At 36.7% G+C, this 26980-nt stretch overlaps 1 protein-coding gene across 5 annotated transcripts in view; it reads right to left on the bottom strand.

Annotated features, from left to right (window-relative positions):
• PCDH7 (protocadherin 7) overlaps nucleotides 1–26980 on the bottom strand; it is a 318427-nt gene that overhangs the window by 244401 nt on the left and 47046 nt on the right. The window contains exon 3 of one of the 5 annotated variants that reach the window (XR_001412650.1): nucleotides 18109–18178. The exons of the other annotated variants lie outside the window; for them this stretch is intronic. The gene's annotated coding sequence lies outside the window, so the exon portion shown is untranslated. The remainder of the gene's footprint in view (nucleotides 1–18108; nucleotides 18179–26980) is intronic. 5 annotated transcript variants of the gene reach the window in all.

Raw genomic sequence — 26980 nt, 5'->3', positions numbered from 1 at the left:
TAGCCTAAGTTTATAATGCAACGTTTTAAAGCCAACTATGACTTAAACACGTCCTTAGAGTTCTTCGGAAGCACTAGAAACACAAATAGAAAATACACTTATAAAAAGGCCAGTCTGGTATAACTGTGAAAAATACATGCTCAAAGCTCGTATCACACTTAGGTGAGAAATAAATGGCAAACCAAGGACAGGTCAAAAGCACAGTTGGTTGAGCATCATCTCATGTGGCTGATGTCAAATTAATCTCCACACAAGGATCTGGTGGATGAGGAAAGAAAAATCCAGGTATATACACCAAATAAGAACACACGCTGCCCAAGTTCATAGAATCATAAAAGCATAGAATGGTTTGGGTTGGAAGGGACCTTAAAGATCCCCCAGTTCCAACCCCCTGCCGTGGCAGGGACACTTCCCACTAGATCCCATTGATCCAGCCTGACCTTAAACAGTTCCAGGGATGGAACATCTACAGCTTCTCTGGGCAACCTGTTCCAGTATCTCACCACCCTCACAGGAAAGAATTTCTTCCTAATATCTAGTCTAAATCTCTCCTCTTTCAGTTTAAAGCCACTCTCCCGCACCCTATCACTCCACTCCCTGATAAAGACTCTCTTCCCAAAGTTATTTTCCCAGAATTTCTTCCTAATATCTAGTCTAAATCTCTCCTCTTTCAGTTTAAAGCCACTCTCCCGCACCCTATCACTCCACTCCCTGATAAAGAGTCTCTTCCCAAAGTTATTTTCCTAAGGCTTTCAGAAACCACACTATGCTGACTAGTCCACAACAGCTGTGCGTACTTCTCTCTCCAAAAATGGGTTAACTCTGGAAAGATCAGCAGCAACTCCCACACACATTTCTGCTGGAAATCTATCAGGTTGCTAGGGTAGCATGCTGTGCATAAAGGCTGCTCCCTGGCTGTGTACCCTCCCCGCAGGCACACGAAGCCCTAATTATGAGGTATATATACAGAAGAGTTTCTGTGGGCTAAGAAGCAGCATCAACAAATACTCTACTTCCTTTGCTCCATGAGTTACAGATCCTTTGAAGCATTTTTTTTGCTCCTTTGCTTACGCTTGTATCCCCGTGTGGAAGGCTGTTTCAAACTTCACTTTTATCACTCTGACCAAAAATAATACCTAATTTCTTGCTCTTATTCTTCAATTTCATTTTAAAATTCAAAGCAAACAAGTGCTGAATAGCAAGCAATAAACTGAAAACTGAAAGGGGATGATACTGTGCTGTGACAGCAGGACTGCACTGCCCCATTTCATTACCAATTTAGGTGTTAATGAGACTTTTTTTCTTTTGCAAAGTCATTTAAAGACTATATAAGGAATCAAAAAATACCTCTTTTTTGTCACATACTTACATCCTACACCTTTATTTATTTATTTATTGGTGCAATTTTTTTTTTTTTTGTCTTTGTCTCCTGGTGTGAAGGGAGTTTGTGCCTCTTCAAGTTCTGTTTCACTTTGTTCCTGCTGTACCTATTTTAAGACTTCTTTGCCTCCTACTTCCCAATTACCTCCTAATTTCTTAAAGTCCAGCATTAAGTCATTAAGGGTGAGCAGAGGTATGACTTAAGCATCCTTACAGGCTTACCAATATCTCTGCAGTTAAATGCAAAGAAGAGGTGGCAGAAGAACTGTTTACTCATGGGTGCCAAAGGTTTATATGCTATTTCTATGGCTTTCTCTGCTGTTTCAGAAGGAAAACTGAGATTCTTCTGTATCACTACACTAGCACATAAATCTAATTGCCAAATACTTCAAGAGTGTATATATATATATATATGCCAACATGGACATTATTGCACATTTCTTAAATATTCAATGATGCAGCTTTCTAGAATGTAAGAGTTGAGAAACAGAACAGAACAATCCCAGTACTAGAAAAAATCCATAGGTGAATTGCTTGAGGAGCAGAGAGACACAGAGGAATTACCCTTTGATATACACTATAAATCCTTTCCAAATCCACACAGGTTAAAAATGCTAGTTGTCATATTTGTTTTATAGCTTAGCATCTTCGTTTTCTTTATGCTTAAGAAGCCCTCAACATATATCCTCACAAGTATAGCTAAATTGGAATAAGAAGGTTAGAAAGATTTATAATGTTGCCAGAGTTGTCACATAAGCTGTGAACAGGGAATGTTTCATCATAAGAACTATGAAAGTATTCTGCTTACCGTTTCTTTTAAAGTACTTTTTACTTACTTCATCTTTTTTTCTTTAACCTAAACTACAAATATCAGTGCTTTTGAAACTAAAAGGTAAATTGTTTATAACAATTAGAACAGTTGCTTTGTCTCTGTCTTGTGGGTGGAAATCACAGACAAACGTAACAAACATTGACAGAATTAAGTTTGAAACATTTGCAGAATTTCCATCCATGAGTTTTCATTTTCTTACACTTAGCTTATGTAAACCAGACCCGCCTTAATTCCTTTCTGCTATTTTCCTATACTTTTACCTAGTTTCCTCCTGAAAGGGCTTCATCTCTTTATGCTTTATACATCACCTTGTGTGTAAAAGGGGAGGAATTACTTTCGGTTTTCTAGGTTGGAATTCATCCCCAAAAAAACATGAAAGACAATAAAATCTAAGAAAAAAAAAATTGCCACATTCTGCTACTGTGTTTACTTGCCTGACAAACACCAAAATTATGGGAGCTTCACCGGATTATGGGGGCTTCATTCTGCTCCCCCATCCCTGTCTTCCAGCTCAGGGGGCTGGGTACCTGGAGAACAACTGATGTTACTATTAAAGAATAAGGCAAATAAGGCATTAAGTACCTCAGCCTTTTCCTCATCCTTTGACACTATTTTCTCCCCACTCCGTCCTGCTGAGGAGGGAAGTGATAGAGCTGCTCAGTGGGCACCTGGCCTCCAGCCAAGGTCAACTGTTATGGTTTCCCCCATCAACCCACCACAAATATTTATGTGAAGGATTTACTTTTTCATTTCAAATCAGCTAAGTTTCTTTCAGCATCCTCCACTTCAGAGGTATTATTATTTTGTGGTGGATTCAAGTTTGAGAGTTGGAACCTTTACATAGAGACAAAAATGTTCCCCTTTAGAGAACCACGTGTTGGGTTTTGTTCATTATTTGTATTTTTCTCCACCTGTCTTCCTTTGGCATTGCAGCGAGCAGCCCTGTTTCAACATATCAACTGTCTCATCCATCTTCCTTATTTCTCCATTGAAGTGTTCTCTACATACACAAAAGCAAAAATCTGAAACAGAAAAATCCTAAACTGTCTCCAATAGGGGAGCTTAGTGAATGAAGAAAAAACTCTAGGGGAAGAAACACAAGGAGAAACTAAATGCTGCTTTTTACATTTTTTCACATAAAACCAAAAGGAAGCTAGCTTGCCCTGGGCATTTTTCTTTAGACACTGTGTAGAATACATATTCTTGTCCATTTATATTCATCAGACCTAAATCTGGAAATTGCTATCATGCTGACAAAGAACCAGAGCCCGAATCTAACTCTTGTATTTCTCCCGTGTGTGATAACGTGATCTCCATGACTGGAAATTTTCTTGATGTCCTTGTATGGGGTGAAGATGGTATCAATCTCCCTGAGTGCCATCAGCTATGTCATTCAGTTTCCTGCCCAGACGTGAGAGAGAATGGACTAAAAGGCTAGAAAGTCCTCCAGCCCTCAAAGAACAAGCGTCCCTTTTGAAATAATTCCTGGTTTATATTTTATATTTATAGCAAATATTATATGCTACTCCTCAAATTTAGATATAAAACTGTTAAAAACCTTTGTCCATTACTCATCACAGAGTAACCAAGTGATGGAAGCAGAGCACATCATTAGAATGAATTGCATTGCCTGCTTGCATGAGGAATTCTGTTCTGACAGATACCCACTAGGGCTCCAGTAGATTAAAAGGAACAACAACAAAAAAAGCCCTTTTTCACCATTTGGGGAACTTTATGTAAGCTGTTTTGCTGAAATACCATTGGCTTGCCGTTCCATACATTTTTGCAAGTTGAAGCAAAAAAACAACTGTGAGTGCTTTGTGTTTTCTGCTCCTTCTGCTCAGCAAGAAAGTAGGAACATCCTAAATATTTTAAGTATGGATCACTGCTAGACTTCCAAGTATTTTTTGGACCACCCAACATTCACATTCTCAGACTCCTATTAGAAAATGTTACAAAGACAACACAGCTCTGAAAAGGGAGTTGGAATATTATACCCTCATCCAGTGTGAAGGTTTGCAGCTTGTCAATCACTGACACCGTCACAGGAAGCCAGAATGGTAGCACAGAAGGAAGGATGTTTTCAAGAGCATCCCTCACATGAATGAAGTTCACTAGATATGGGAGATTAAAAACAAACAAACACTTTTTCTACCCGCTTCTTACATTAACTCCTCTTAAATGTGACAGAAAACTCAACTTTTCCATACATGTCTCCGATTTTACATTAGTCTCTCTGTTCCTTGGGTTTGTCATCAGACTCCTATGGGCATTTTGACTGAAGTTTATCATTTGCTCGAAAGGGCTTTACATGTTTATTTGCCGAAGTGGTATATAAATGAACACAACATCAAAGTGAATGACTGAATACTAAATAAATCAAAAGCGCAGTTTCACAAACACTTAAAGTGGAGAAGTACTGCATTTACAAAACTGACAAATTCATTATTCAATGTATTTACTTTCCTAATACCGATTCCAGATTCTGCAAAGGCAAGGCTATCACTAGCACAACACAAGGAGGGAGAACGTAGCAAACTGCTTCATTTTTCCTGCAAGACATTAGAGTCGGGGATAGGTTAAGCTACACAGAACTACACCTTTCTTCTCCACAAAGGCAGGTAGTCGGAGATGGCAGACCTGTAATGGATTGAGAGGAACCCTGAGGAGCAGGACTTGGGGGTGGTGATGAACAAGAAGCTCAACATGAGCTGGAATGTGCACTAGCAGCCCAGAAAGCCAACTGCATCCTGGGCTGCATCAAAAGAAGCATGGCCAGGAGGGAGAGGGAGGTAATTCCACCCTTCTGCTCTGCTCTCATGGGACCCCACCTGGAGTATTGTGTCCAGCTCTGGAGTCTTCTGCACAGGAAGAACATGGACCTGTTGGAATGGGTCCAGAGGAGGCCACAAAGATGATCAAAGGGCTGGAACACCTCTCCTATGAAGATGGGCTGAGAGAGTTGGGGTTGTTCAGCATGGAGAAGAGAAGGCTCTGGGGAGACCTTATAATGGTCTTCCAGTACCTAAAGGGAGCTGCAGGAGAGATGGGGAGGGACTCTTGATCAGGGAGTAGAGTGACAGGATGAGTGGTAATTTCTTGATCAGGGAGTAGAGTGACAGGATGAGGGTTAATTGTTTTAAATGGAAAGAGGGGAAATTTAGATTAGGTACCAGGAAGAAATTCTCTCCTGTGGGGGTGGTGAGACACTGGAACAGGTTGCCCAGAGAAGCTGTGGCTGCCCCATCCCTGGAGGGGTTCAAGGCCAGGCTGGATGGGGCTTTGATCAACGTGGTCTCGTGGGAGGTGTCCCTGCCCAGGGCAGGGGGGTTGGAACCAGGTGATCTTCAAGATCCCTTCCAACCCAAACCATTCTATGATTCTACAAAGCTGTATAACAGGGAGATTAAACAGAGGAAAATTAGATTTTCACCACAAGCATTCCCAGGGAAGAATACTTCCCCATGGAAACACAGGAAAACAAAGAAATACTGTTATGCCAAGAACTTGCCACTGTATGTAAAAAATCTGCAAGCTAAACCTAAACCACTCCAAGTTGAAGTGTGAATAAAATTTTTACCAAGTGAAAGACTATATTTCATGGCAATAATTAAAATGATAAAATAACACGCAAGAAATTAAAATGGTACATGGATAAATATGGTGGTAGAAAAAAAACCCCGAGATTACAAAGTTTGCAGTTACACAGTCCAAAAAGTCAAACCAACCAGGAATGAAGATAAGAAACTAGTTCAGAAAACTGGGATGAAGAATGCAGTAGTTGCAGAGAAAAGGTATGACTAATAGGAAACAAACTAAAAAAGATACGGGGTTTTAATCAGGAAAAAAAATGGTAACGAAATTAAAATTAAAATTCTGATTCTAGTGAGGATTTTTGAGCGTCATTTAATTCCTGTGAGTTATGATTTCCTCAGTGGAACTACAGCACTGAGGCACTGTGTTTTTTATATTAATAGAAAGTGATAAATGCCACTGCAATCAGTAACACCGACTTACTCTTTCATCAGCTATTGGCTTGGTGCTGATCAGATGATGAAATCAAGGAGAGTGAATTGGTAAACCAGCTGGAGAAAGCATTTCTAATATGATTTAAAACAACAGCAACAACAACAACAGAAACAGAGGAGCTTTCTAATTTTGCTTTTGTTCACTTCTATCTATAACACTGTAATTTATTTATGCCTATGAGAAGTGTGTATAAAATCCTTATCTGATACTTCTACTAAAGATAATTTATCCCCTCTCAGAGGGGATAAATTACAGTACAACCCAAATACAGGGGGGAGATAAGATCTTATTTTTCTTATGTCCTCCCCTGTATTTCTACAACAGGAAATATGCATACACAAATGATGAGAAATCAATACTTTTACTCCTTTCCACTCCATCAGTCTAATAGCAAAAAAAAAAAAAAAAAAAAAAATCAGAAAAGGGCACCACATCCCACTGTTTGTGATTTGAATTGACTGAATGAGAGTTTGACAAGTCTAAAAGGCCAGCAAAAGACACACAGAATCTCCCTCATTAGATTTTGCACAACAGTGACTACAGAGAGCTCTGAATGCACAGTACTATGAATAATAAAACATCTGTGAATTACATAATGCCACTAAGTACGTTCCAAATGGTATGCATACATTAACCCACAAATACAGGCTGGTACTTATTTAATACAAAATCAGTAAAAAAATAATGGTGTTTCTCAAAAGCCCTGGAAGTCCATTATGCTCTCCAGAGCTCACATATCACTCTAAGGAAAGTGATACTATTGTTATTTCATAATAAAAAATAGACACTTCAACAGCTCTCAACAACAGACAGCGATACCTTTGGTCAATCCACCAACTTTAATGAAAAAATTAAGTAAATATAATTTCTTCTTCTATGTTCAACTGCCGTTGTCTACAAAAAAAATAAAATAACACGAGGAATTTTTATATATATTAAGACAATATTTTCACGACACCTCATGTTGCCATTGGAATGTAGTCAACCTACTAGCGCATAGCACCTTCTGACAATCAAAAAAGTCCTTTTTATCGCTGCAGACTGCACACAGCTTGATTGGAACCCCCTGATTTAGAAGCACACCACCACCACCACCCAGGCGATAAATTATTTTAGGATTTGCATGCTTGCTGTTAGCTTTAATGAACAATGTGCTGCTTTTTCGTTGCTGAAGCCAGGCTTCTTTTTAAGCAGCTACAGTAATCTCTTGACAGGGTAATACAGAAATGGATCAGTAATTATAAAGGGGAGTCAAAATTATGATTACTCTACTGTAGATTCTTCTTAATGACTAGTTCAGAAACAGGAACATAGTACTATTGTTTCAAACACCAGTCTGAAACCCCTAGAGATTTAAATGAATATTACATTTTTTAAATCACCTTTTTTTTCTGTCTCTGCTCTTTCAGTTAGTAGAAACACATCACTTAATAAAAATACAAAGTATGTGTTATTATTCTATGTTGATACCATTACATAGAAGTCTTTAATAAGGAGTAGCACACGGTTTAGCCTCATCTAGTCATACCCAACATCAGACAATTTGCCAGTTTACCATACTGAGACCTGACCCAGAACCCACTGAAGTCACTGAGACACCTTTTTCTTTTCCTTTCTTGAGTCAAAACTAGGTATTTAAAAAGCTAAATGCTGTTCACCCTTTTACATCAAGCCCATCTCACAACTGCCACCTCTCCTTTTTTAACCTCCAGGGTAAGCTAGTGTGGGAGAGGTTTATCCAGTACAAGAACTGGGGCTCTAGGATTTATGAAATCAACAGATGGCCTCAGACTAAGTGTATTTAAAGGAGAGTTTAATTTTTAATGAAAATAATTTGAGATTGGGTATGTAACCAAAACTCAGGTAGGTATTTGATCTTATCCCAGAAATAATTCAAGACAGATCATCCAGGTTACCATATGGACTGTATTTCATTCCTCCTATTAAAAGTAGATTATAGAAGGACTAAAGCTACTTATGATATTTCAAGCTTACTAGTATTAATTTGAATAAGATAATAGATGAGGGAAGCATGATTGGCAGCCATTCCAGCTACACAAAGTACAAATCTCTTCAGCAGAATTGCAATGGATTGTAAAACTGAGTATCAAAAGATCTAGGGATGATTTGATCTCCCATTTTTTAATATAGTAATGGTATCACTACTGTATCGAGTATCAAAAGATCTAGGGATGATTTGATCTTCCATTTTTTAATATAGTAATGGTATCACTGCTGTATCGGTATATATATATACACACCCCATATATGTGGTATCAGGTACCAATATTCACTATATAATCGTAGGGGGGGGAAAAAAAAGGCAATATTTATATTTGGTATCAGGTACCAATATTCACTATATAATCAGAGAGGGGGGAAAGGCAATATTTATATTCTGTCCTAAAATAAAATGCAGTATTGCAAAGGGGTACTATGAAAATTTGGAAGCGTACACTGAGGCATTAGAGACGTGAAACATAAAAAAGTCTGTTGATGTGCAAAAACCCATGAAACACACACAGTGAGTTAGAAATTCCGTATCAGGTGCCAGCCATTGATGTCCACGTCTGGGGACTAGAATTCCAATTGCTTTTCCTTTCCTGGTTATGGCATGTGGGGAGGCAGCCGCTGCAGCTGGACAGGCCCTGAGAGACAGATGCACAAGCCAGAGAGATGATACAGATGTCCAGAATCTTCCCACCTGCCACCCAGCTGAATCCACACTGGTTATTGCAAGATGTGGATAACCATCTGTACATCTGTCTAGTACTGACACACAAGGGTCATATTTTTTAAAGAGTTAATCACTGGAGTTAAGTTATAGTAAGCATTTTTTGACAATTCAACCCTATTTCCCACATGCACTATAACAGCTATTGGAATTCTGTCTTGGTGCAGTTCAACACAGCCAGAATATCAGAGATTCAGCACAGTCACTACCTAGTGCATTAAAAGACAAATTTTTTACTATATTTCCAATAAATTAGATGAAAATGAAACGGTTACATTTTAAGGACAATTCTCTGCCCTTTTCTTTTTTTTTTTTTTACATCATAGTAATGGGAAAAAAATCAGTATACCAAAAATAGTAAAGCTGAAATTATTATGCCAGAGCTCGAGATTCTGATTTTTCAACTTCAACATACAAAAGAACTGAGAACCGCAGATGTGCAGATGAGGAGTGTCCCAAAACTTTGTAATATAAGGGCATCAATCAGCAAATTCCCATTGACACTCACAAATCGTGAATAGCACTTACTTAAGCAATCCTCATCACATCCTGTAATGTAAGACTTTTTATGTCTATTTAATACACCAGACAGTTAAAGGCACAGAAAGCTGAGGTGACTTCTTTCCCCCCAGAAATGAAGGTCAGTGTCATCAGCAAGACCCCCAACTCCCACCTCTTGGCTGTAGTAAACCACAATGTTATAGATTATTCACTTGAAATCAATGTAGCTCATGCCATAAATGCAACCTTTACTGAGACACACAATAGGACAGAAATACTCCCTGTGGTATGCATGCATTGTGTATATGTAGACCTCTAAAAAAGAATACCAAGAGAATTCTAGAAAGTTAACAACCTAAATGGTTTTTCAAAAATCTTCCATCTTCTTTTAAACCTTGCTAATGTATCAACTTCTCACATCACTTACAGTAATGAATTCTGTAAAGCAGAGGTCCTGACATTACTGTCTGACTTCCCATGGTCATAAACCCTATTTTTGAAAAGCTCTTTTTACCTTGTAACATATTGAAATAAGCCACGAAGCTCAGTCAAAGGGACTGCAAACAAATTAATATCAAAATCACCCAAACAACATGTATAAAACCAGTATATACTTGTCAAAAACCCATCCTACTAGAAGTAACTTTTTGAGTGAAATCAAAATCTGGTGCTGCTCACTGACAGTTCTCAATTTCAGTGAGAATGATTCAAAGCTAAGTGCAGAAGGCTGCATGGAAGTGCTCCACAAAGCAATACAAAATGAAATTGTGTCATATTTAAAATCTAATACTATATTTAGACAGTAAATTTACTTTTTAAACAGAAGATTAAAATTTAAAAATCTGTTTATTAGTAACACACCTATTTTTTACTGTTTATTATTTCACTATTAATGCCGGAGATGGACACCAGCCACATTAGAAAAACACTCCAAAAGAGTTTATTTGCTTTAGCTCCCTGCATACACTTCAGGTTCCTTGAGAATGCTCTGATCTCTACACAACACAGGCACGAGCTTTGCTCAAGAACTATGGTCAGACTCATAAAAATATCCAGAATGGATCATCTGTGAAAGACAACAACCTGAGCTCAACAGGTAACCAGAGACTATCATCTCCTTGTCTCTGCAAGATGCTCAGACCAATTTTAGATGCCTTTAAGCATGTGAAACACAAGGAAAGCATGGCACGATGTCATGACATGACATGAATTTTACAGACACGTGTAACTCTTCTGTTTGCATTCTCCTTTAGCTAGCCTTTCTGCACTCTTCATCATGCATAGGGAATACCTGAGTAATTGCACCAGGAAGTCTACCCTTTTAATTCCACCACACTGCCTATAGCTGCTTCTTTCAGGCTCCCTGGAGCTTTAATTCACAACTTTCTAATGCCCTCCGTGGGGAGTATTTCAGAATGAGGGATGGAAGCAGGATAAAGGCAAACAAGAAAAACACCAAGTCTCCCACAGCTTGTCTAGTTTTCTCTTTATAATGTAGGCTCCTCAGGACAAAGCTTAGGTATAGCTGTGTCGCTGCCAGCACTGAGTACATAATCAACGCTTTCACAATATTATTGAATTAGTTACTTCCATACTAGGTCTTTTTTCCCTGATTTGTTGAAAATCTTTACCCACTAACAATGTCAATACTTTCACACTTCACAGTTGGAAATGCTCTCTCTTTATAATGTAGGCTCCTCAGGACAAAGCTTAGGTATAGCTGTGTCGCTGCCAGCACTGAGTACATAATCAACGCTTTCACAATATTATTGAATTAGTTACTTCCATACTAGGTCTTTTTTCCCTGATTTGTTGAAAATCTTTACCCGCTAACAATGTCAATACTTCCACACTTCACAGTCGGAAATGCTCATATGAAAAAAAAAAAAAAAGCTACCTATGTTTGAAACCAACATCAAATAATAAGTTTCATTTGCTTCCCTAATATGATATTTTAGGGAAAAAAGGTAACCTGTAAAATATTTTTTTTCTTAAATGCAGCATGGTTAAATCTAAAGCATTCTTTGATGAAAGTGCACTGAAGTATATATACAGAGCTGTCCCATATACATAATGATGAAAATTAATATCTGTTTCAAACAATTTGGCCAGGAGGCAGTCTATAGATGTTAAGCAAAAAAAAAAAAAAAGGATTTGCTCTGAAACAGAAGACATTAAAGTATTTCTACAACATCATACTAGTCTTTACAGACATTTCCAGGGATCTCGTTACCAGACTTTATAAACAGTTCACAAAACAAAAGGGATCAAACAATTTTGTCTCACTGAGGTAACAAAAATATATTCTCTGTTCTCATAGGTGTAGCCCTGAATAGGTGGGTACCTTGACCTAGGTCTAGTAGACCTAGGTGGGTACCTAGACCTAGTCTGTAGTCTACAGACCTAGGAATGAAGACTAAATCTCCTGATTTCTAGCCCTACAATGGCTAATACGAGCCAAGATTCCTGTCCTTCCATAGAAATGGCATTGTGATGTTGGTAAAGTCAAATACATGAGCTATCTTCTATCATTAGATATATACTAAAGCAAATCAAGAGAGATAAGACATCTCTACTTAAACATGTTCCATGTCAACTGACATTAAACTTAAATGGAGAAATGTTTTGAGCTTGAACACATTTAAAGTTCTGCTGAGATCAAGTCTCTCTGTCATCTCAGGGAGGGAGACACCAAAAAGGTTTTCTAAAATTCAGGAATAAACAATTTTGTCTCACTGAGGTAACAAAAATATATTCTCTGTTCTCATAGGTGTAGCCCTGAATAGGTGGGTACCTTGACCTAGGTCTAGTAGACCTAGGTGGGTACCTAGACCTAGTCTGTAGTCTACAGACCTAGGAATGAAGACTAAATCTCCTGATTTCTAGCCCTACAATGGCTAATACGAGCCAAGATTCCTGTCCTTCCATAGAAATGGCATTGTGATGTTGGTAAAGTCAAATACATGAGCTATCTTCTATCATTAGATATATACTAAAGCAAATCAAGAGAGATAAGACATCTCTACTTAAACATGTTCCATGTCAACTGACATTAAACTTAAATGGAGAAATGTTTTGAGCTTGAACACATTTAAAGTTCTGCTGAGATCAAGTCTCTCTGTCATCTCAGGGAGGGAGACACCAAAAAGGTTTTCTAAAATTCAGGAATAAACCCAACTCAGGCAGACATGAACAGGCACCCCAAAACTCTTGCTTCTCTCCATAAAATCTCTCAGTTGTCAAACTATACAGCCAGTTTAGATGAGACACCAAGCTTTGAAATAATCATAATCCACCGGGGTACCTTGACCTAGGTCTAGTAGACCTAGCTGGGTACCTAGACCTAGTCTATAGTCTACAGACCTAGGAAAAAAACCTAAATCTCCTGATTTCTAGCCCTACAATGGCTAATACGAGCCAAGATTCCTGTCCTTCCATAGAAATGGCATTGTGATGTTGGTAAAGTCAAATACATAAACTATCTTCTATCATTAGATATATACTAAAGCAAATCAAGAGAGATAAGACATCTCTACTTAAACATGTTCCATGTCAACTGACATTAAACTTAAATGGAGAAATGTTTTGAGCTTGAACACATTTAAAGTTCCACTGAGATCAAGTCTCTCTGTCATCTCAGGGAGGGAGACACCAAAAAGGGTTTAATCCTGAATATTAGAAAACCAACTCAGGCAGACATGAACAGGCACCCCAAAACTCTTGCTTCTCTCCATAAAATCTCTCAGTTGTGAAACTATACAGCCAGTTTAGATGAGACACCAAGCTTTGCAAGAATCATAATCCAACAGTTAAAATCATGCATCTGCAACTGGTTACAGGCTGACTCCCTTCTTAGGGGTGGAAGCTGAGACTGGGAGACGTCAAGCCAGAGTTATCTTTATTCCCTATAAACTTCTACTATTCTCACAATACAGGGGCGGATAACAAGTAAATCATCATTCCTCCAGCAGTAAAAAGGAAAAGCAGATGGACATTTATGATGTAAAACTATTGCCCACACAGTCTTCTGAAGTTACAGAGTCTATACACCACTCTTCAGCTCATATTTGCTGAAATAAAATTGCTCTGAACAGTATTTAAGAAGTGATAATTTTTTTTTTCCCCAGAAACAACAATTGTCTGTGTAAGGTTTCACAGTTTAAAGAAAGGTTATTTTGTGTCAAAAGCCAATTTAATTTAAAGTCCTGATACTTTCTTGAATAGGGACTCTGCAAAATGTAACATAAAGAGATAATTAAGCCTGATAAGAGCATAATTAGGTTTACTGAAATGCTTCAGAACATTTTTCTCCGTTGTATTTCTCAAAGATAATATAAAAATAAATATAGTATTATTATGTATAAATAATAAATAATAGAAATCTTTTGGAAATTGGCTTGGTTGGCACTTGCTATTCAAAATGGTGTTACTGGGCTAAACTGAGGCTGTTTAAATGTGAAAAGTAATCTGATTTGGAAGAAAATTAATTTTTAACTAGGTTTGAAAACATTAATGCCTTCCTTGAATTCCACCTCTGAAAAATACTGAGGGCTCTGTTGAAATTGCCAGGGGACATAATGAGCTTTTTTTTTTTCCCCCATTAGCATCATAACTCCCTTGGAAAGGGCAACAAACTGCTTTCCTGTGATAGATAGCTCTGATGCCATTTCTAGGAACCATAGATCAAAGGAAAACTCACTGCTGAAATAGTGATATCCTGGGGTATGATGAAGAATAGTAATTTGATTGTGGTTTCTTGATATTTTCAGACACATTCTAAATAAAACAAATAGCTTAATTTTAACCAATGAAACCACATAGGCATGTTCATGGTGTTAGAAAGGGTTAAGGCATTCATCACATGTTACACTCTTAATGTAAATTCTTGTAAAATACTGAGAATAGTATAGAAACTGGAACAGCATTTTACATAATTACAGTTTTCCCTAAATGTAATGTCAAAAGTCAAATATAAGGCCTGCAAGTACAACAGGTCAATTTTTCCCCCAATGCAGAGGGAGATTATCTTGAGTTTGTAAGTATGCATATTAACTATACATTGGAAATTTAAATGTAACCACTGCATTTGAGAGTGCAAAGTTATCTTTTATTAGCTCAGCAAAATTCAGTCAACTTAATGACTCTCAAACAGTTAAAGTATGGATTATTGCACTAGACATTCAAATGGCGAGTGGGCAAATCCAAGTGCCTGTGTTTATGGGCCTAAATGAATTTTGCAGGAAGAGCAGGGACAGAGGTTTTAAGTAAGCCTGAGAAATCTGAAGTGAAGATTTTAAAACGTTTGGTGAAGCTTTCTAAAAATAAAAACAATTTATTTCAATTAAATTATATTGTTCACCCTGAGACTAAAATGTAGTCTAGGTGGTGGAAGTTTGCTGAATTTAATCCTTTAGTTTAGGTTTGATGTGTAGGTTAGCAAGCCAAGTACTGCTGAGAAGACCATATCTACCTCTCCATCTATATTTAAATTTGTGATTGACAGCAGTGAGAGCACCTCTACAAACTGTGACAGTGCACCATTCCCAGATGTACAACCATTAAGAGGAGAAAAGAGATCTCCTGCCACACAGCTCCGTTTCCCACTTGTTGCCACTTCCTATATTATTCCTACAAATAATTTATCTAACCTGTGTTTCAACTGGCTAAAATGACCCTGTATCACACCGTTCCTGATAGCTTGCTCCTGACACACCTTGTTCTTTCGCGGTCTTGTGTAAAACAGACATGAAAATCAAGAGATACTAAAAGAAGAGTTGTCTTTACTCATACAAGCAGAGTCGCCGGGTTTATTTGGCCTGTTCATATGAGTAAGACAAGTCAGATTTGGCTTTAAAAGCTTTCAGTTAAGCTCGTAAAAGGTGGGAAAATGAAAGGCATATGGATGTACTTTTTTTTCCCTCATCCATGAGGGACAATGGCAAACAGAAAGTAGAATGTCACTTGTCACAAATAGGCTTTCACTCCCTCATTCTGACAGGAAAAAAAAAAAAAGACATTGCCTGACAATGAAGCAGCCGTAGGAGGCAAAGAGGAAAGAAATAGTTGAAAAAAGCTCTATCACCACTTGTAATTCTGAAACTCCCAGTGTCTTACAAGTTGATGTCACACAAGAAAAAATCCTTCATATGGTCTCCCACTGATTTGCTGACCTTTCCCCATTGGTGTTGTAGCAGGAGGCAATATAAAAGTGCTTTTATTCCATACAAACTGCCTGGCTGCTAAACTCTATGAAATCTGAAAATTACAGTAGTTGCACAATGTTTTTCAAGGATCCTCTCTTGGTAATTGCTTCGGACCAGAAAATTAAACATAGAAGAATGAAATTGCAATGAACACAGGAGACACAATTTTGATTTTATTCCCAGTTGCAGGATAATTTTATTGAAATACAGACTTTCTGTATCTGAGACAAGAAGCTGACCAGAGGTCCTTAATATTTCTCTTTAAACTTTCCGGGTTAAACTTTTCTTTTTTTTTTTTTTCACTAAGATAATATCTATTTTGAAAAAAAGGCTGAATTTTTCACAGATATAATTGCATACTTGATGTATTTAATTCTGCAAAATGTTACATGTTAAATATTTTTTGTCATATTTTCTCATCTTTAGGTAAGCTTTGCAACTGCTCTGAACTCACGAAATACTATCAATGGATTTCACGTGTTTCATATGCCATTTCTAACCATGTATTGAATTAAAGGGCTAGAAAATGAAAAAGAAACAATTTGTATGCCAATTTTTCTGAGAAAGCTGTTACTGCTCTTTTTTATAGGTTCTTTGATATTCCTAAACAATGCATCCCAACTGAGAACAATGCTTTTCTTGATCTCTTTTGCATCTTTTTCCTTCTCAATCCTTTCTCTCTGTATTTTGTTAATTTCCATAGGTTTCTTTTCTGCAGAATTACTAAAGGTCTCAATGTGTTTCTCCTTTCAACGAGTTCCAGACTAGCAATCAAGGTTAAATAAACAAAGTACATGTAGAAAACCTGAATCAATTCAAAAATGAAAGAATTGATTTTTTTTATTTTAATTTTGCTCATTGATTTTGTTCGCAGAAAACAAAATCAATACAGTAGCAGTATACAGACTTTGAAGTTTGATAATATATCTCAGCACAATAAAGAGGTCAAAGCCCCTACTGTATCATAAATTCCTCCACTTGGAACTAATTACTACAAGTGGAAAAAAAGTGGCAGACTACCAGTTTTGAAGGGATAAACACAAAGGGTGAGCTAATTCAGACATAAATGCATAACAATCAAGAGAGGAAAAGTGGTTTTCAGCATTGTGGTTCATACAGTTGAAAAGGCAAGCGATAATATACACCTTAGTTACAAACACAATATAGCTTCCTCACATCAGCTTTACATCAGAAACTCGAATGAGCTGAAGTTAAGCTTTATTCATAAAAAATGACCTTGTTGAAAGATTATTAATAGATAAAATATCTTCTTTTTGTTGTTTTTTTTTATAAAGATGAAGGATATGAGTAAATAAATTATTTAGGAGAAAATATTCAGCCTTTCCTTTCTCTAAATCATAATCCGATATACTATATACTGTATTATCCAGATATATATATATAAAATATAAAAAATTGGCATTTGTATATAGAAAATTGGAGTTGGCACTATAGTCTTTGTCTTTATATGATGTGTATAGCTTAAGAATGACTGCAGAGTCAGAGGTTTTCCCTACGTGTGGTTTTGATGTTGGCAATTGTACAATCCTTGGCACGGTTATTCTAGTCAAGAGTGCTCTAGCCAAGTGAATTAACGTGTGTTTAACCACCAAATTGTATGTGTATACATGTGACTGACTGATGATTTCCCTGTGCCTGTAGAGTCATTTGGCATGTTTTGGTTTCTTCTCTATATCTACCTCAGTTTCCTTGTAGAGCCATTCTTCTTGGGAAAAACTGAAGGGCCCGAGACTGCTTCACCTAATTCCTCTCCTGTACTCTGTCTCACATCCCCAAGCAGTACAAAGGTTTTCAAATATTAAGACTCTATCTGCATTTCCAGAAATTCAGTCCTGAGGTATACATCTTTTTCTTTGTTTATCTAGCACATCATCAGGGTTGTCTTTATCTTTTTTTTTTTTCCAGCAAATCACAAATACGTCCTTGATTCAAATACTGCAAATTCAATCTTGTTCACACTCATCTCCCAGTTACTAATTGAAGCAATCATCTAATCAAATTTCAGTCCTTTCAAAGACGGAACAAAGCAGAAAACAGTAAGTTTTTCATCCTATTCATACTCCTAAATTAGATGGTATTTGATCCTGTTCCTCCACTTATGATCATTTCTGCTTACCAAACCGTTCTCACATACCATTTGTTTTTCTGGTTTGGATTCTTGACTCTGTTTAATATCTCTCCAAATGCATCCAAAAATGTAATCTTAATCTCTTGTTTTCAGCGCTTTAAAAAAATTATTTATCACGTGGATTTTTTTTAAATAGCTTTGCTTTCAAGGTCCACTTAGTTCTGCAGTAACCCTGCCCCCTGGGAATCAATTTCTTAACATGAGAGTAAAGAGAGTTCACGTATTTTGTGATCCAACATCCCTTAGAGTTGGAGCTTCATTTCATAAATAATTCACTTACGAGCACATACATTCATTTTACATGATTCCTCAATGTGGCCAGGGTGCTGCGTAGTCTGCACTGTATCCACCTATAAAAAATACAAAAATATATGTCTGCTTACCGGGATGTGAGTAGGGTTTGGCTAACCTAATCCTGTATCACGGATCTTATAAGTCAGCAAAAAGATTCCTCTTCTTTCCCTTAAGTCCAAACATACTCCATAAGATAACTATTTGACAGTGAAAACAGAACAGTGTCACATATTGTTTAAGAAAAAGGAGAAATTAAGTGAACTATGTCTGGGAACAGGATTGTTATAAATCACAGAGAAATAGTAGTGATTTATATGTTTTTCCTTTTCCTACCTATAGTTAGTGCAGACAGAGCAAAAAAAAAATATATATATATCAATGTGTCTATCAGTGACAAGCATAACTTTTCTCTATTAAGTGATGGGATAAATAGTACAGTAAGTCACTCAATATCAGATAGTTGAAAGCAAAGAATAGGAATTTTGCAAGAAAACAGGCAACTCTTCTTCCCCCTCACCAAAAAAATAATCCCACCCCACCAAAAAAATAGAAGGGAGTGAACAAGCCAGATTTGGAGGGCAACGTACAATATACAACCACAATTCTGTGAACATTTAAGTTATTGAAGATGTCAGGTATCAACTATTATGCCATAAGGTGGACATCAAGAAAATGGAGAACAGATCATCTACATTAACCCATTATGTGTTGGTTACATAGCATGTTCGGTTGGCATTCACCAGACTTAGCTTTTCTAATCTTTTTGTATTATTAATAATTTATATTCATTTTACATCACTCACTATTAAGTCCTTATTTTCCAACATTTTGATGAATCACTTCTTCTAATCTATTTCACAAACGCAAAGTTAAAACCAAATTACACATGTGTAGGATTGCAATGTCAAGCATCTCTACAAAGCAGCTTTTGCTCTATGAACATAATCCATAAAAGACTCCCAAATGTCCTCAAATAAGTAACGTCTGTTCCTCAGTCTAAATATGATCCTCCTACAGGAAGCCATCTGGGACAGGCAAGCAAAACATTCTGCTTTGATTGCGGAAGAAATATATTTACACCTCAGTAAAACTCTTCATCATCATCAATCCGACGATACGCAAATCTCTTTGCTCAGTTTCTACTGTCTTTGCTTGATAAATGGTAAAAATGCTGAAGTGGCCAAAAGAGTTTTATAGAAATACAGGTAAAGCATTTATCTATCTACTATCTATCTATCTTGATCAATCTATTTCTCTACCTATCATTTAAGTACATTGAGTACCTCAAAGTTACTCATTTTAATAGTTATTCAAATTCACAGAAATGTAAATTTTCCTAACTTTAAGAAGAATGCATTCACTGGGATAGTAGACTTCTCCAGTATGCAATCAACAGGGATCTGCTAAAATGCATTTAAATAATTTTTTTTCCAAGATACAAACCCAATTGTGAGCATTTAGTGTATTCATAAGATAGTTCTGAGGTCAAAAGTTCATAAAAGTAACAGATTTTTTTTCTATAATTAGAACTCTTTTGTATGAAAGAATGCTAGTTTTTCATCTAACATAAAATAATAAATCAATGCCAGAGAAAAGCTCAAATAAGCAGAAAGAGTTATCTGACACGTACTGGACAAAGTGTTGAATATTTTTTGTTGAAAATGTGACTTCAAATAATCATGGTGGACTCAGTGTGTCTGTATTACCTGCTGATGGAGCATAGAAAGGGAAGGATGCTGGTGCAATTGGTTGGGCCTCTCTACATTGGGGTTTAACAAGTAACAAAGTTTGTACCAGTTGCCAATCTTTGGCAGGCAGAGAGGGCAAACTGCATCCACATTGCAACTGCTACACACAACCTGACACTCTGAAAGCAAGGCTGGAAGGAAGACAATGCTTCAAAAAGGTAATAGTGGTGTACTAAAACACGTACAGAAGGACTGCAAATGTAGACTCAAGTCAAATTCACAGCCAAAAACCCCCTTCCTGTGCTCTGTTTCACTAATGCATCCATTACATCATGATTGATGGAAAACTATCTTTTCTCCCTCTCTAAATTTCTGTGAAATAAGCTATTTTCCTTGCTTTCCTACAGCAGTTGAAGAATGTTGCTAATTTCCAGCAAATTGGTATCATTGTCTTGTTCCTCCTCCCATTTCCTGGCATGAAATGCACCAAAGAGTTCAATGAAGAACTGAGAGTCACTACCTCAGTTTTCATGAGCAAGATGTTTGCAATTCTCTGCTAATCCAGTCCATAGTACTGAAATATTGGCCTGGAAGCTTCTTATTACATACTGAGTCCAGTTCCTGTTTATCATAGGCATAACCTCACACATTTCCTTGCTAGGTTACAATTTTCTTGCACAAATATTTGAATAGGAAGTCTGCTCCAGAATTTCAATGCTGAAGTATAAAAAAAACCTTGCTAGGTTACAATTTTCTTGCACAAATATTTGAATAGGAAGTCTGTTCCAGAATTTCTATGCTGAAGTATAAAAAAATAATATAGTACTGAAATATTGGCCTGGAAGCTTCTTATTACATACTGAGTCCAGTTCCTGTTTATCATAGGCATAACCTCACACATTTCCTTGCTAGATTACAATTTTCTTGCACAAATATTTGAATAGGAAGTCTGCTCCAGAATTTCAATGCTGAAGTATAAAAAAAATGTAATGACAATCCCAGATTTATTAACGTGTATTTATATCTGTTTCTTCTTTTTCCTTAATTTACATATTCATTGTCATTGGGAAGTGAACTTTTAGTATTAGTGATATATATTTGCTATTATATATATTTTTTCCTTAAATAAGTGAGAAGCCACTCTTTAACAGAGTATAGATGATCACAAAACACAAAACGTTGCTACAAATGCAGAATGATTAACTTCTGCAAGCACCATTTTGTAATTGATTTTTTTTTGCCACTCATCTCCTTTTTTTCTTAGCACTAAATCTGTGTCTGTAAATGTGTTATGATTGCAGCATATATTATATAGTGACCTGATTGATGTGTGTATGTTACTAAAAATTTGAGACATTTCAAGTTTCTGCAACATATAACATGTCTTAAATGGAACTGAAAGGCACAACATACTCATTTTTGCCCACTAGCAAATGCCAGATAAAAATATATCTCCATAGATTTCCTGTTACATTTCACAAGATGTTTCTAACCTATTTTTAAACTTCTTTTACACACACAACTTCATGTTCAGTTTGCGACAGAAATCAAAATAGGATATGGGGAACTATAGGAAGTACATTGAGTATGTTCCTTGGAATATACATGTTGAATAAGGAATACTAATTCTCATATTCTTTAACAGGCAAAATAAAAGAATCAGTAAATGAAATATTCAATGTCTATACATTGTACCATTTGTATAATATTTGTGAATCATTAAAGGCCATATATAGGGTAAAAAAAAAATAGGCAAATTGAAAATGATGAAAAGCTTGTAAGAGTGAGAAATGAATGAGGACTGCTACATATAATCACAGAGAGATGCATAGATTTTAGCCCTTAGAATTTCTGTATCCATCCCCTGACTCTTTGGTATAAACATTAAAGTGCAAAATAAACATTTCCCACATGAAAACAAAAGTTTAAAAAAAAAAATAGGCAAATTGAAAATGATGAAAAGCTTGTAAGAGTGAGAAATGAATGAGGACTGCTACATATAATCACAGAGAGATGCATAGATTTTAGCCCTTAGAATTTCTGTATCCATCCCCTGACTCTTTGGTATAAGCATTAAAGTGCAAAATAAACATTACCTGCGTGAAACCAAAAGTGTAATTAGTAATAGAATCCATCATGTCAAGCACCAGATTGGATGACAATAATTTCTCTAATTTAATATCAGAAAACCTATTAATAATCCCGATGATGTAAGTTTAAAAGGAAAAAAAAAGGGATGACAATAATTTCTCTAATTTAATATCATAAAACCTATTAATAATCCTGATGATGACCGTTTAAAAGGAAAAAAAAAAATTAAAGAAATCAACTTAAAAGGGTAACACACCTAGATTTAGTACCTAGTTTAACATGACTGTATTCTTATTTAACCTTACGAATTTCAATTTGCCATACTCTTAACTACTTTGCATCAGCTGGGTCTAGTTTTGCCACTTCATTGTGGCCACTGCTGACTCCTGCATGTTTAGGTAAAAGGTAAATCAAGTCAATCAAAACTAAACTTTCTACTTCATATCAAAAGCAGAAAAACCAAAACAAAACAATATATGTTTTAACCCATCATTACAGGCATAACATTGAGAAAGTAAACATGTATAATTCATTATCTTTACAAACTCTCTGGTTTATTGATTTCCTGCTCACACTGTGCCTGTGAATTAATTTTGAACATTTAGGCATCTGGCGAATCCCTCCTCTTCCTATTCATTAGGATATTAGGATTATGTTCTGTTCATAGTCAGACTTCGCTGTAATATGGTGACATATCAAGCACTCTTCATGTTGAGCACCAGAGGATTTCTGGCTCTCAAAAGACAGTGGGTAGAGATGGAAAGACTGTGTCCATACCATTGCCCTGAAATTAATCCATTCATTCCTACAAACTAAAGAATTTATACCTTTGAATGCAAAAAATCACATATACTTAAATGTTTAGCAATCAAGTCATTCTAAAAAAAAGCCCCAGTTGTTGTAGACTAATCATAAACATATACCTTCTACTAGTAGTAGGTAGGAATGAAAACCAAAATATAAAATAACCCATTTAACTCTCTCATCCACTCTTACATAAGCACTGTAGTAACAAAAACATTGCATGTTTAATGCTATTTATTCCAATGTCTTGCAATTCCTGAAACACAGAACTGTTTTCATTACGATGCAGTATAATGATATTATTGTTCTATTTTCAATACATATGCATTGGCTTATTTTAGGCAATAGGGTTCAGAAATACAAATTGCTAATAATTTTTTGAAGGCACAGAGTAGAATAGCATAGGATTCATCTACCTAAAAAGTCTCAATAATGCAAACTTCCTTATGGTCTGCGTATTACTTCCATAATACACAGATTAAAATTCAGTCACCTTACCCTACTGAACTAATGCATGAATACAATCTTGTAAGAAGCACTGTAATAATAAGACTGTTACCTATTTAAATCATTAATTTCAATCTTAAGCCAGCAACACTCTGGATCTTCCTTGAAAACTGAGTAATATTGCCGTGTTGCGAAAAAAAAAAAGCTCACAGAAAAACAGAACAGCGTGTACTGATATCCTCAGATGACTCTGATGCTGCAAACCTCACACGGAGAGGTTTGTGCTGCTCTTTAAACAGCTTACAGAACATAGCTTGATCTTGGTGTAGATAATACTGCTAATAGTTTAATCCGTCATTAAGAAACCAAGGCATGAAAAGCCTGGCCCATGTTTACTTGTTGCTGTTGTTTGTTTTCTTTTTTCCTTTTCTTAGGAGTACAGGAACATACAGGAAGGGAAATACCTGTGTAATTCTTTTTTAAAACTGATGAAATTCTGTTTCAAAACTAGTAAGATGTTTTTTGCATCAACTCATACCTCCAGAGGGTTGGTTTTTTTCCAATTTCTAGACTGAACGTATAGTTGTATATTAATTGCTATTACATCAACATTCTTCTGTAATAATTTTTGGCTGTGTTTATTCCCAACATATTTATGAAGAGCAATCAAATCTCCTCTCACCACTCTACTTCCTTAAGGCTCTGAAGTATACGTAGCAGTGACTTTAAACCAGATGGCAGGAATAGTTACCACCCTCATCCATCTGCTCCACCCTTCTGATGGGCATTAAAGCCTTCAGGGCAGGGTTATATGATACGCCTCAGAATGAGCTCATGTACTATCACAGTCTTCAGCTGGGTGTATTAAAGTAAAAGAATTCCAGTTTTGCTTTACCCTAATATACCAGGCAGTGGGTCACAAAGCGATTCAAAGGAGGTTCAAGTATTCATGCCTCGAGGACAGTAACAGCTTCTACCATCCAATTTTAGCCTGCCACAGCATGTCTCTCGGAGCCTTAAGTCTGAATAAGCAAAGCCCTTTTAGCCATCTCTTGCACAGCTAACTCTATATTCCACGGCTATTAAACAGCTCTTTCTGAATCTCTAACTGTAAGCTTAATTCTTCTTGAAAATGGGTGACCAGAAGAATATAACGACTTTTCAGATGAAGTCTCATGAATGACTCCTCGAATGACATGAATACGTCTGCTTCTCTGACAACACACAACTTGATGGAGCCTTATGTTACAGAAACAAATTCACCATTGTCACACTGGTGCTCATACTAACTCTGTTTAATTCATTAATTTCTCCTCTTTTTCTGCTGCTTCCATCCGATGATTTCCTAAATCTGTATTTACAACTTATAGTCTTGTTCTTGCTATTGTATTTTGAGTTAAGATCTATTTTAATTGCTATTGTCTAAAAAGTTTCCTACTCCTTCTGTTAGTACAGTCTAATACTCATCCAAACTTACAATATTTATCATAATCGTTTCATTATTACATTTGTATTCTGTGCACAAAGTTTAAAATATAAAGCAAAATCAGTATTAAGACTGATGCTTGACTTGAGGGAGTCACTTTCCCTCTATTTGTAATGCTTACTTTTGCAACACCACCAATTCTCATCTCATTTTAGTGATTTTCTTACATATTTCATAATTTCTCTAGAAATCCCTATCTTCCTTAGGTGCACAAATAATTTCCCAGGTGGCATAGTATCAACTGCTTGCTGAAGTCCAAAGAGAGAGATTACTAAATTTTCTTTATCTATGAAATTGGTTATCTTTTCAAAGGCAGGTATCAGATTGGTTTGTATGAACCCCTTTCAGTAAAGCCATTTTCAATTTCCATTTTATCCCATCTTCCCTTATGTCAGCAACTCAATTTTTTTCATATAAATGCTGCTCTACTGTTTGATAAAAAAATGAGGTCACACTTTTAGACCTTTATCCCTTTTTTTTTTTCCATCATCCCCACTACTTAAATATAAATACTGAATTTGCTATTCTCCAGCAAAACAGCACCATTTTTGCCATAACAGATTTATTTATGAGAACACTTGGGATGTTTTGTTCTATATCGCTCAGAATTCTGTAATGACATTTTTCTGTTCCTCCTTGACTTACATACCTCAGACTTCAAGTTTTGTTTTTATCTCAGGCACTTCCAGCTTTTGCCTGCCTTCCACAGCAATATCACCTTTGTTTAAAACTAAGGCAAAGTTTTAATTTCAGTTCTGCATTACATTTATATTATCTTTCACCTCTAAGTGTAATACTTGTCTTGCCTCTCTCTTGCTCTCGTTTTGTTAATATAGCTTATTAAAGTTTTCCTCTAATCATGCCTTTAATGCTATCTCAGTTGACTCTTGTCAACCCTTTATCCCTATACTGATCACACCCCCATAACGTACCTCTCTTCAATTATCTGACTTTTCCTCTCTTATTATTTGTAATTTTCCTTGATTGTGAAATCTTTTCCATTTTTTTTTTTTAAATTCCTCTTATGTCTTTACACAGAATTAAAATCTGTGCATCTGAGCCTCTGAGGAGGTGTTTGAAACATTGTACCTCATAGATGTGTTTCCATGTCACCTTCCCCACCTTCCTCCTACCTGCCAGTGGCACTCCAATCTCTGTCTATGCCTGCTAGTGAAGGCCAATGCTGAAGACAATAAACCATACAGATTGAGCAGGGAATGTGCTTTTTCAAGCCCCAGAATTAATCTGCCTACAGGCAAAATGCCTGTGTTCTCTGCTAGTGATCCTTTGCCGCTTCAAACACAGTATTACACTTGTTAATAATTTCTCCAGCCATCATGCAGTACTCACCAAGACAGAAAGAAAATAAAGATTGGCAAGACTTAGGTGTCTAATGTATAAAAAAACCTGAGGTAGATGACAAATACATAATTTTTAATGCATTTTTATTTTTCTAAAGGAATAAATAACTGTTTCAGTTTAAAGAGGGGATTTTAAATCATTGCTTAATTTAAAATCTGCATGGAATGGTATCTGTCAATTAAATTTGTTGCTTACTAAGGTCTTCATTTGCCCACACAAAGCCAAAGAGGACTTCTAGAGAACCGGTCTTGAGAGCCAGAAGCATTATTCATGGAATTAAATGCTTTATAGATATATTTAACACAGGCTGCTACGATGTGGCAGAAATAGCAAGCTGATAACATTTATTGCTTACTTTGCAATGTGAAGTATTACTTTTCATCCCATGGGCACAAGAGACTGCGCAGGAATGCTTTCCACTTCAGCCCTGTGGAGGCACTGGGCCAGTAATCCCTGTGCAATAAAGACCATCCTGCTACACCTGGGGTATGACAGGCTTTGGGGGCTTCTCTCTCAAAGCCCCACTCCTGCCCTTGCTTCAGCAAGGGATTGACTAGAGAGGAGAATAAATGCAATAACAGTGTGTGGAGCAGGGACTCAAAGCAGCAGAAGAACCATTCCCAGTTGGATAAAACTTCAGCCATCAGGCAGGAGAGGATTATGCCAAAGGCACAGTAAGTCTCTAAAGGTAGAGTCTCACAGAGTGGCCAAAGCTAAAAGAAAAAGTTATGGAAAGAAGTGAGAATAAGAGAAGGGAGGGCTGGTTTAACTGCTTTATACAGGATCCTTAGTATCCTTACTAGATTTAGATGAGAAAATAGGAAGAAATTCTTTGCTGTGAGGGTGGTGAGACACTGGAACAGGTTGCCCAGAGAAGCTGTGGCTGCCCCATCCCTGGAGGGGTTCAAGGCCAGGCTGGATGGGGCCTTGAGCAACCTGGTCTGGTGGGAGGTGTCCCTGCCCAGGGCAGGGGGGTTGGA

This window comes from Calidris pugnax, unplaced genomic scaffold (genome assembly GCF_001431845.1).
Source record: "Calidris pugnax isolate Ruff unplaced genomic scaffold, ASM143184v1 scaffold114, whole genome shotgun sequence".
NCBI lineage: Eukaryota > Metazoa > Chordata > Aves > Charadriiformes > Scolopacidae > Calidris > Calidris pugnax.
The sequence above is the reverse complement of the archived record's forward strand: the minus strand, read 5'-3'. Positions and strand labels throughout refer to the sequence as shown.